Source organism: Herpailurus yagouaroundi, unplaced genomic scaffold, assembly GCF_014898765.1.
Source record: "Herpailurus yagouaroundi ecotype Mexico unplaced genomic scaffold, PumYag 141, whole genome shotgun sequence".
NCBI classification, from domain to species: domain Eukaryota; kingdom Metazoa; phylum Chordata; class Mammalia; order Carnivora; family Felidae; genus Herpailurus; species Herpailurus yagouaroundi.
Window position 1 is genome coordinate 30,326,188 of NW_024412396.1, and position 12,344 is coordinate 30,338,531.

Below are 12,344 nucleotides of genomic sequence, written 5' to 3' on the forward strand. Positions count from 1 at the left end.
GGCTGCTGTTAGTTTCTTGTTGGAACCCTCTCTAGCACTGTCTCCTCCCCCCTTGCTCTCATCCAACCTTCCTCCTTGGCCCACAGTCTCTGAGTTTGGACACAGACCCTGCAACGTGTGCTCTACTTTCTGGGTCTATTTTGGTGAAGGGTCCTGCCTCCTTTCAAGGGGCTGTCCCTGCCGTCCTTTTGTTTTGTTTGCTGCACACAATTGGCCCTTCTTTTCCATGGTCAGGGTCTCTCTGCCTCTCCCCCACTGGGGGCTGGTGCTGGACTGAGGATCAGCATCAGGAAAAATATCCCCTCCAGAGGGGGGGCCATGGAGCATTTCCCCCGGTCGGCTCTATCTTTGCTGCATACCAATCCAATTACAAACAAATTGGCCCACAGGTTCAAGCATGAGAGCGATTTGGACTTCTCTCCTCCCTTGCTGACAGTTTTAAACCTGTTTTCTTTAAAAACCCAACTCTGGGAAGAAAGTTTAGCACCCAAGCTCAAGAGAGGTGGGATGCAATCATCCCAGATATCAGGGTATAGTGAGGCTCAGAGAAGGAACTTTGAATTCTGTGTTTCAGGAAAAAATGAAACAAAAAGAGGTTCTCTGGGATTTACCTGTGACTGCAGGTTGGCAGCAGGAGGCTGGTCTTTTCAGGTCTGACTTGACTGGCTCTCTGGGTTCCCTTCTTTACCCTGGGTGGCTTCTCTTTTCTCTCTGGACTTTTCCTCAATGATGAGGAATTCATTCCTAGGTTTCTGGGGTAGGGGGGGAGAAGAATGCTTTCAATCGTCTTTACTATACCATAAAAGACATGATTTTTTTCAAGCATGTGTCAAAAGAGAAGTGCATAGCCCACCTACTGAGCAAATTTGGGATCAGCCAGGCTTTCTTCACTCAAAGATCCCATAGGAACACTGTCAGGAGAGAAACATGTGAAGGAATGTGCTCCCTCTGCCTTTTTAAAAATCCATTTAAACACACCTTAAATTAAAAACCCAACTTAACTAAAAAGAAAGCAGATATAAAGTTGTACATGTAGTTGAGTTTTTTTTTTCTTTGACCCCAAATTCCTCAGGCTGGGTTTTCCTGAAGTGGAGTTATCCTGGGCTGCATATTGACATCAGTCAAATAAAGGATGATCCTTCCTTCTGTTCCCTTGTCTTTTTGAGACAGATCACCTGTCACTTCCTATCAGCATACCAGTCACACTTCTCCTGTGAGGATCTGTGTGGAGTTTCTGGGGGAAGTCTAGCTCACTTGTGCTGAGATGCTCAGCTGGCAGGGAGCCCGAGACCACTCCATCATCACAGGTCACATCGGAAAGCCTCATCAGAACTGCTCTTCTCTTCAGAAAGATGTCTCAGAGGGTTTCCAGGGTGATTCAGAACATCCTCCTGAGATGCTGAGACACTCAGGTCAGAGGATGCGTCTAGACGCAGGTATGTACTCTGCTGGAGACCTGGGTATGTATGCGCGTACTCTGTTCGGGGGTGGGTGGAGGGGGAAAGTCTATAGACCAGCTGGGGGAACCAACAGTTACAGCATGATTACAAGTCAGACAAATATTATGACGGGGAGAAGGATGTGGTGAGGGCACAAAGAAAGGGTACATAACCTTCACAGAGCAGGAGGACCTTCCAGAAGAAATGGCAATGGTGCATAAGACTGCTAATGACATAGCCACAGTCTCTGTGATGAGACCTCAGAAACTGACCTGAGAACAGAGGTGTGTGTTGCTGAGGGGAAACTTGTGGGGGGACTACTTTCATTAGATCCACTTGGATGAACGGCAGCGGCCCCATAGCCATGCCCACGGATTCTGCAGCTACACTTTGATGGCCTTTGACTTTACATTGAAGATACATGAGAAGACAGGAGACGAAGATGACTCCTCCCTCAGTTTAGTTACGGCACCTGCCTCACCTCTTCTGAGCTTCCAGCCCTTGGGTCGCAATGAAAAAGAAGATGCAGGGATCATCCTGTTCAACTGTCAAGTTTGGGGGTGAATGAAATATCCATAAGGGATCTCCAAGAAGCCAGAAAACTCATATTTACTTTCAACCAGGGAGAATTTGAACCTATGTCTCCAGATTTAAAAGTCTAGGATATTAATTCATTGTGACATCTGGTCCTTCTCTTCAATATTTTAAAAATAGGCTAGAAACAGAATTGTGAATCCATGCTCCAAAGCGCTCCACTCAGATTCTGGGAAAGAATGCAACTCTGAGTTTATCTTGTTTATCCAACTAGTCTCTGGTCATTTGTGTAACATGATATTTCTTCCATTGGATGCTGTAAGCCAATTTCTAGCACAAGGTTTCCATTTTGTTTTAATCATCCATGAAAGAAAAGAATGTGGGAATGTCTGTTTTGCCATTTTCTAGGACTGTGGTGGCACCAGTAGCTGGCTGCTGGCTTCTAGTCTTTGCTGCAGCCACTTGAGAATGTGAGATTCTCTATGAATCCTAGAATTTTGGAACTAGAAAGAAAATTTAGCAGTACGTAACAAGAACCATAAAGATGCTCATACCTTTTATTCCAGTCAACCCACCCTAATGAATTTCAAAGAAATATCACTCACCAGACCCGCAAATATGCATTTTCAAAGATGTTCACTCTAGATTTTTTTTTTTTGTAGTAAAAAAATGAGAAATCACCAAGATGTTCAACATTATGGACCTTGATTTAAACGTTGGGGTACATTAACTTCAAGGAATATTCTACAGTCCTAAAATAATTATGAAAGCTGCTTTACATTCACAAATGTCTATGGAAACCTACTACGTAGCTGTGCCCTAAGATAATAAAGAAATATGCAGACTTCAAATCTATGTTCCCTGTGACCTTAGCTATGTGAAAGACATATACATACAGAAGAAAATTTGCAGAAATATTATGAGTTGGCAAAGTAATAAATACTTTATAAGTGCTTTTGAAGAAAAATTTGTTACATTGTCTTGTGTCAATTAATATGTGTAAAACTTATGATAGGAGGACAGAAGGTGCTACTAGCTTTGAGAAAGACTTCTGAGAGGTAAGAGTGAACATTCATTCATTCGTGGTACATATATTTGAGCAACTACTGCATGCTAAAAAATACAGCAGTGATTAAGACAGAGACATAATCCTCACAAGTGTTAGGTCTGTGTTTTACTTTTATTAATATTTATTTAATGGATATTTGAATCTGAAAAGTAACCTTATAATAATCTATGCTAATTTCCATCTTTCCTATCTTTTTCTTCCAAAAAACACTTGTCGTCGAAGTAAAATTTAAGTTATGGAGACAGTAATTTGCCTGCAGTCACACAGCTTATTTGTAACAAGCCTGATATTAGAATCTGATTCTTGGGTTACCACCTCACCCCCACATTTCTCTTATAATCAGTCTCTTAGAAACAAGTTGTTGGAATAACAATGGAAACTCAGAAAGAGTCTTTAGAACCATGATATTGGGCAGAAAGCGAGAATGATCAAGACCTGTGCTTCTCAAGCTTTATTGTATGTAAGAATTACCCAAGAGCCTTTGTCCAAGTGCAGAGTTTGAGTCTGTAGTCTGGGGTGGGGCTTGACATTCTATATTTCTCCTAAGCTTCTCGGTGATGCTGATAGTGCCTGTTCTTGAGTAGCAAGAATGTGAGGATATAAGCTGTCCAAATATGGGTGAAATTTCAAGTTTAATCTGTAGCCCGTGTTATTTCTAATTTTGTCCATGGGGAAGTATAGATGTCAATTTTTTACAAAGTCTAAGTTTACTGTTATTAACCACTGACGTGGTTTTCCTTTCCCTCTTAGCACTTGCTCTACATCTCAGTCTCTCTCATGCAGCAGGCCTGTGAAAGACAGGAAGAATATTCTAGAACCACATCGCTATGGGATAATGGAATAGGAATTTATACTTGGGTCATTTGGCTCCCAAGCCCTTTCTCTTAACTGCTGTGATGCATATTCACATATGCATGATGTTTCCCCTTCACCTACCAGTCAAGCTCCAGGTCTTGGAGTCAAGATCAAAGTTGGGTCTGAAAGCTAACTAAGCACTTAGTACTGAGGGCCAGTTACCTCATCTGTTGGTGTTCCTATTTCTTCATGTATAAATATAGCTAGCAGTAGCACCCATCTTATTAGATGCTTGTGTAGATTAAACAAGATAATGTACACAAATCACTGACCTCACTATCTGCATGGAGTGAATGCTCTATAAAGGTAGCTATTATTGTGTTGGTTGAGTCTGAATCTCATTCTGAATTCTTCCAGAGGAGTTCACACAAACCTAGTGCTTGAGGCAGACAGGATATCAAATACAGTAAAACCTTGGTTTTCAAGCATAATTGGCTCTGGAAACATGCTTGTAATCCAAAGCACTTGTATATCAAAGCGAATTTCAAGAACCATTGGCTCAGTTGTGATCATGTCACGTTCTGTGTCAGGTACTACTCGTATTGCAAGACATTGCTCATTTATCAAGTTAAAATTTATTTTGCTCATCTTGTGGAACACTCACAGAACAAGTTACTCACAATCCAAGGTTTTACTGTAATGTATTTATTTAAAATTTAATATTTAATTGAGCATACTCTAAACATAAAAATGTAAATATATGAATAAAATGCTAAGTAAATAATAATGAAACATAAATAAACCATGAATATATACTTATATAAACATATAGATATACTTAAATAATATCTAATGTATTTCATTAATTAAAATATTTATACAAAAGTATATAAATATGTGGACAAAATACAATTTAGAGAAATAATGTATATAAGTATATGAAGTTTAAATAATGTGAATATATTATAAAAATGTAGTGTAGTTTGAATAATTTAAATTCCAGTAATACATATAGTAAAATAAATATATCAATACTATTTCATATATGCTATATAAACGTTATATTTGTATATATATGAATGTGACAGGTGCTAATGCACAAAGGTTTTTGAATACGAATACTATGACAACACAGAAGATAGTAACTTGCTTTCTGGGATGATGGGGGAGATAACTTTTGAGCTTAGTCTGGAAGGATAAGTTTGAGGTTGGGAAAAAGCACTTCAGGCTGAGGGTTTGGGGTAAAGGGGGCAGCAGGCAATAAGGCTGTAATGAAGATTGTTGCTGGTTTATAAAGAGCCCCTAAATCATAGCCCTGATCTGTAGACTGTGGGGGGGCCATGGGAAGGTGGTTTTGAGCAGGCCAGTCATGTGATTCGATGTGTCTTTAAGTCTGTGGGGTGGACAACTTGGTTAGAAATACGTTGGCCTGCTCTCTGCTTTTTTCAGGAGTCTACACTGTTTCCCAAGCATCATCAAACCCTGCAATAGTCTTTCAAATCTGCCCTAGCCATTGAAAAGGTAAGGGGGAAACATCACTGTGTAACTGGGTATTTTCTAATCCTTGTGCCTCTGTGTACTAAAAGTTCACTTTCAATGGTAAGGTTTGAGGCATTTTCCCTGAAGAGGAAAGAATTATTGATGCAAAAGATGTTACTGAAAGGGAAAATAATCAGATGGGAAAAAAAAGGGGTGAACACAGAGAAATGCCTTACTCCTGTTCCTACTGTTAACTTCTAATTTCTTATCCTTGGAGATACTTCCCCTTAACTTGACCTTAAAAAGAATGAACTCTGAATGTCGCAGGAGTCCTTGTGATCGATCGCCAGGTAAAGACCAAAGGTAGAATTCTGTGATGGTGGAGGGGAATTTTAATTCTCTTCCTTCATCAGTAGCTAACTTAGGTGGTTAGAGAAGGAAAGGAAATGTTTCCTTAAAAAGGAAACATTCTAAAATTAGAATCTGATGCAACCTCTCATATCATTCCCAAACAGAATCATTTTACTGGCTATTTGTTGGCAATCAGATGCATAGATCTGCATATTTTTATTGGCCTTTGCCACAGAAATAGCATCTCAAAGTCTTTTCCCATACGTATCACACAAAAATAAATGATAATTCTATTTGACAGTTCTTTTCATCTAAGGATCTTAACCACCCAAACATTCCTTAATAAAAACTTGCAACACCCTGTGACAGAGGTAAATATTAGTGTGCTATTTTATGAATGAGGAAGATGGTTAATAAGGAGATTAAGCTATTTGCCTATAACGAGGTAAATTTGTAGATATGGAGTCAAATTTCCACCCTCTGCGAGGAACTCGATAATTGTTAAACTAAGACAAAGCCTTTACTTATCCTTTAAAAAAGATTGAGCAAAATTGAAACCTGGCTTTTTTGTTCCCAAGTTACTAGACTTCATCCCCAAACAATGATAATACATTTTTCAAAAAGAGAGAGGCTCATATTTACAGGTATGAATTCATTTCTCCATTGCTTTACAGAACCTTAAGACTGTAGCATGTTGTTCCCTAAACAACCTGTAACTGAATCACAATCTTTTCAAAGAAGGTGTGGAATTTGTTATTATGTAGTATAATCTTTGTCTTCCAAATCTATCCTACATTTAGATCTATGTCTTCTTGTAAAATGCTCCTAACATAGTACTTTGCTGCCTTAGATAAGAATAATTTCATACCACTTATTAGGATGTAGAGTTCTAATGTGTTTTCTCTACTAATCCCAGATATATTTTATTGAGCACTTATTATGTGACATACTCTTTGCTAAAGGCTCAACATAATTCACATTTATTCTTTCAACACTGTGAAAGAGTGTTGACGTATGAGACTCTATCCCCATTTGACTCATGAGAATCTGAAGCTTCAAGGAAATTGGCTCAGTCAGGGTAACACAGCCAGGAGGTGGTAAAGCATGGAATCTCCCCAGATTGTCTGACCCCAGGACCCAACCATTTCCAATATTGGATCATAAGCAACACCTTCAGCTCAGTAGAATTCTTTCCTAAGGAATAATAGAAGTTTAATGTCTGTTTTTTTTTTTCTGTGCTTTAGAAAATGAGCTTGAACATTTGACACACTTTGTTTACCTGCAGTAGAAATTTGTAAAATGGTTCCTGCTATAGGTCCAGATATAGAATTTGTAGGAGACCTGACAGTGATTATAACAAAGCATTAATCTTTAGAATGTTTCCTCGATCCTCAGAGTTCTCATTATCCTTCACAGAATGGGTTAAGTATTCTACTTTTTACCAGTACCTTCTGTCTTCTCAGCCACACCCAGCGTCTCCTCCAGGATACATACTTGGGGTTGGTTGTCAAAAGTTCATTTTGTTGTTTCAAAGCCTTTTTCTGTCTGATACTCAATTTTAGTTCCCTTTCCTTTTTTGTTTCCTTTATGAAAAGTTGGCAATACCTGAAACTCTATTCTTTCCTGATCATAACGGCATCCCTACTCTATTACTATCTACCTCTTTGGTGCTGTGGGGGACTTTTCTAAAAGTTGTTTTGCTGAAGGACTGGTAAATGATGTGTTTCAGAAGTGACATTTTGACTTGCAGAGGCCAGACAATCTGGACATGGGCAGACTTTCTAGAAATCCCACATGTCTTTCTGTATTTCAATGCTGCCATCTTAAACGCAGCATCTGTAGCATAAAACTGCCAAAGGGGGTCGTATTTTTATTTTTTTACCAATAATTCTAGGTGACCTGCTTTTGCCCAGATCCAACAACTTGGGTTATTTACCGACTTTTCTATTAAATTGAGCCATTCCTTCTGAACACCAGAGATCTGATGTAGCAGATAAAATTTCTCTGTGGCACTGCCACTTACAAATGTATACACGTGCTACTTCCAGAAAATGATCTTCCTGAAGAACAAGATGAAAATTTAATGGCAGCTTTAATCTTAACCTCAGACCCTTGCAATATTACACTAGCAAAAAAGAATTCACCAACAGCTGCGTGTTGGAGAGACCAAGGGACTGATTAAATCCGTCACATGGACAACAAGTAACTCTTTGAGTGGTAGGTGTGCACTATGGCTTCCAGTAAGTCTGTTACCAGATGAGCCAACTTCAAAGATAGTGGTGGGTTGTGCAGAGGATAGTAGGAGGTGGGGAAGGGCCAAAGCTTCAAAGAACGTTGAGGGTGGGTTGTTTGGTTTTTTTGGTTTTTTTGGTTTGGTTTTAGCATTTCAATTCATTGCATGCAAAAATAGTTTGAGGTATGTTGATAATGACCTAACACTTATTTTCAGTTTTGTGACAGTAGTATACAAAGATTAAATAAATACTGCAAATTAATTGCATTTATATTTTAAACAGAAGAGTCCTTCAAATGCAAATAGGAGACATCCTGTCTACAAGGATATTTAGCCAATTGCTTGATGCATGTGGTTACAAAGAGGCTTGAGTATTGTCCAAGAGGCACAGATGGGATGATTTAGGCACAAACAAGTTTTATTTTGTTACTTCTGTGCAAACTCTTGGACATACCTGGCTTTATAAAAATTATATTCTTGGTTACATATGAAAAGTCTTAAATAGACATCAAGAAATTATATAGAAAGCAGTTTCTTGGCTAATAACTGGGGTTATTAAACTTTAATATATTGCAGATCCATATTCTTTATAGATTTGTTATAATTTAGGAGTTAAATGTTGACAGTTCCTGGTTACAGAACTTTTATTTAAGGTTTCTATCAGAATAACATCTCCCACCTGATTTGAAGCAGCAATTTCTAGGATTGTTTCTTTCTCTTTTTTTTTATGCATATGTCTTGTGAATGCGCTAGATGATATTGTCAGCTAGAAGTATTTTTAATACTGGAAAACTCTCATACCTGAGGTTTTTAAAAGTCTTTCCTGAGCCCTGCAAGTACCCACTGAAGTGTCTGTTTCCCTCTTCTGGTTGGATGCTAGGAAGCTCAGAGCTATGTTTGTTCATTTCTAGTAATGTGTCAAATTTCATGATGTGCATATTTGTGTACTAGTCTCATGCCGGTCTGACTTTATTTTCTTATCCCTGTTTTCTTCTTTAAATGTTCTTTAAAAAATTGTTAACATTGAAATTTTAAACTTCAAATAATATTCTTTTAAATCTCGCTTAATCTTATCACGCTATGTAAGCCACTTAAAAAATTCTCAGAGTACCGAAACAATGAATGAAGCAAAACATACTGATATTTCAACACCTATAGCTCATTCGTGATACAAATGCCAAAGCTTTAACTCTGCCTTTTTTGCATGGATGACACAGGGCTGCCTAGATTTCCAAGGGTAAAGTGGAATTAGAAATAATATTACTATAAATGATTAACTCATCTAGGCCATAATGAGGATAATTATTTTTGTGTATCTTTATCCCTCTGGGATATGAAATAATTGTATCGGTGCTCTGCCAAGTACATTTAAATATTGTTATTAGGTGAAACAAAATGCACATCTTGTGGGCCTCATACAATGGGTCCAAATGCAAAGAAAGATACAGAGAAAGTAACACCCAGATTCACATTTACTAAGGGATTCCAAATAATGCCCTAAATGACTATTTTGGAGCTCAGTTACATGCAGGTGCTAGGAGGATTTATGCTGTGAATGCCTGAAATACTTTCTCCACCGAGGGGAGATTATTAAGTACTAGTGAGCCTGAGTGGTGCCAATACTAACCATTAACTTTTGGCTCCCAGCCACGACTGTCTACTCGGCAGTGGATTCTGCCACCAAGGGGAAGGTCATTAAAGGCTGTTCTTTATTCTCGTTAGTATGTTCCAACATAATTAACAGAAGTTGTTCACCAGATGGTTTCCTTCCTGTCAGCAAGTACCTCCAGCTTAATGGGCTATGCAGGATTCTTTACTTTAAGTGGGTGAGGCGGGAAGCAAATTTAAAATATATCATCTTTGATCCTCCCACTTCTAATTAGTTCTAAAGGTTTTAGATAATAATGTAAAGGGGGCTGGGAAATGAAATCATTCTAAATATCAAAGAGTCACAGAAGGCCAACAAGAATTTTATACATACTACGGGATATTTCTTTCTCCTTGCCAGGTCTCTGCCCAGCACGAAGAAAAGCGCAGAAACTATTGTCAGCCTACAGCTGAAACATGTTCACAGAGCCTTAGAGCTGAAATGGTTTTAAAATCTGATAACAAAACCATCGGGTCTCAGAAATTTTAAGGGATGCTAGAGATATGCAGCTGGGGATGTGCCCCTCTGGACTCAGAGGGTAGAGAGTAAGTGGTTTAGACCTGTAAACAGGCATGTTATAATGGAGTTTGGGAAGTATAGTCTCAAACACTGTTGCCTTCCAACCTCTGTGCCACACCCCTCTTCTTGTGAAATAAACTTTGATCTTGTTTATGTATGCCCTCTCTTGCACAAGGTGCTGGGTGCAGAGAGGGTCTGCTGTGAGCCAATCTGAGCTGTTCCATTCCCTAACCCATGTTTGGTTTACAAATTGTGGACATATGAGCAACCTCTAGCCAACAAATCATGAAACGAGGCTTGACTGAGAGCTTCTGGGAAAGGCTTTCTTGCTCCTAAGAATGCATTTCCATTGTTGGTACTGTCATAGGAATCATCTAGCTTTGTGGCATAAGGTACAATGACCTACCTTCTAGTAGCTAAACTAAGTGGTTTCTCGCTAAACTAGTTACATTTAGGAAATCATTTTATTATAATGAATGTAATAAAAATATCCCATTCTTACCCATTATCTCAAACGATTGTTACAACAACCATATACCTCACATGAGACAGAAACTCTTCCCTCTATAACAAATGGAGAAGCCGAATCTCACAGACACTAATGTGATGAGCCTGGACAAAGCTGCTGGCTTTGGAAACTAAGAACCCTTCCTACCACATCATGTTATTTCTACCTTAAGTAGAGTAAAAAGCTCAGTTGCCTGAGTCAGGGATACAATGCAATTATAAAACATTTCTCTCTCTCTCTCTCTCTCTCTCTCTCTCTCTCTCTTTGCCTGAAAAAATACTAACTCTACCTTCTTTTGAGCTTTTATCCTGGTATTTATTTATTTGAGTTTATTTTGAGAGAGAGAGAGAGAGAGAGAGCGAGCGAGCACAGCCAGTGTAGAGCCTGAGGTGGGGCTCGATCCCACAAACTGTGAGAACATGACCTGAGCAGAAATCAAGAGTCAGTTGCTTAACTGCCTGCAACACCCAGGCAGCCCTATCCTGGCATTTTAAACTCAGTTCCATCCTCCATATTTTTACATGAAGAAATATTTGAAGTGAAGTAAGATGAAAAGGGCTTTCGAGGAGGGTAAAACATAATTAAAAATCAGTTTAGTCTACTAATGACCAGGAAGGTTTCAAAAGATTTTGAAGGAAACAAGAAGAAATGCCCTTCTAGTTTTGGGTACAGTATATATCACTCCACCTAGGGATGACTGCATCACTGATGAATGGGCTGGAAGGCTGTGCTATAAAAATTTGAGCTAGAATAGTTACAGGCTTAATTATCATGTGCTATAGCTCACTTATGAAGACAATTTTACTCATTCACTACAGTTCTTAGGACTCCTTTATTTGTGAGTGACAGAAATCCCAACTCAATTGGTTGAAGCAAAACAGAATTTATTGGGCTCACATAACTAAATAATGTTCAACAGGTGGCTTTAACTTCAGGTGCAGCTTGGTTGAGGGCTCAACTCCTGTCAAGGGGCTCCACCTATGGGCTCTTCTTTCTCAAGGTGGCTCAATTATGGCTCTGAGGGATGCTCCCAAACTGAAAACACATTTCATCATAGCACCCAGTCCACTGGAAATAAGGTTCACCTCTTGAAGAGCTCAAATGAAAGTCCAAGAATTGAAGTTCATTGGCCTTGACTGTATTATTGTGGTCAACTGAGTTATTTTTTGGTCATAATTCTTCATTGTCTTGTAGCAGTTTTGTCTGCCTTTGCCAAGGCCTCAAAATAGGCAAAGTATACTCCTCCTCTTCCCGTGACATTGGCCTTGGTCATGATTTGTTTGGTGAATGTGACACTAACAAATAGAAGAGGCTCGGATATACTCACACAGTTGGGCTTACCCTCTTACTGCAGTGAGAGAAGAACATGCCTTGTATATAGCATTTGCTTGTGCAAGGAGGATGAGAGATACCTGAAGAAACCCTGGACTAGTAGACTGTATTTGTTAGCTATCGCTCTAATAATACCACGTAAAAATTATTGAAAAACCTAGTGGCTTATACGTTTGTTTCTTGTTCACATTTCTTCAGGTGGCTGATATTTGGCTGGATGGTTTGGCTCCAGGTGAGTGATTATGTCCAGGGTTTCTCCCTATGTCTCTCACTCTCCTTGCACAAACAAATCTTACATTTGAGCCATGTTCTTCTCATGGCAAAAAGGGAGAGGTGCAGCAAGGGAGCAAGCCCAACTGTGTAAGTATGCTCAAGCTTCTTGTATCATACAATTGTCCACTGGGAGCCAATGCCCTCCAGCCTAGCTTTTATTTGCC

General features: G+C 39.0%; 1 long non-coding RNA gene across 1 annotated transcript in view; it reads left to right on the forward strand.

The window, feature by feature from the left end:
* Window positions 1-1,173: 1,173 nt before the first annotated feature.
* Window positions 1,174-12,344, forward strand: part of LOC121031780 (uncharacterized) — a 28,432-nt gene continuing 17,261 nt past the window's right edge. The window contains exons 1-2 of the long non-coding RNA XR_005790883.1: window positions 1,174-1,436; window positions 5,287-5,358. This is a non-coding gene — a long non-coding RNA (uncharacterized LOC121031780). The remainder of the gene's footprint in view (window positions 1,437-5,286; window positions 5,359-12,344) is intronic.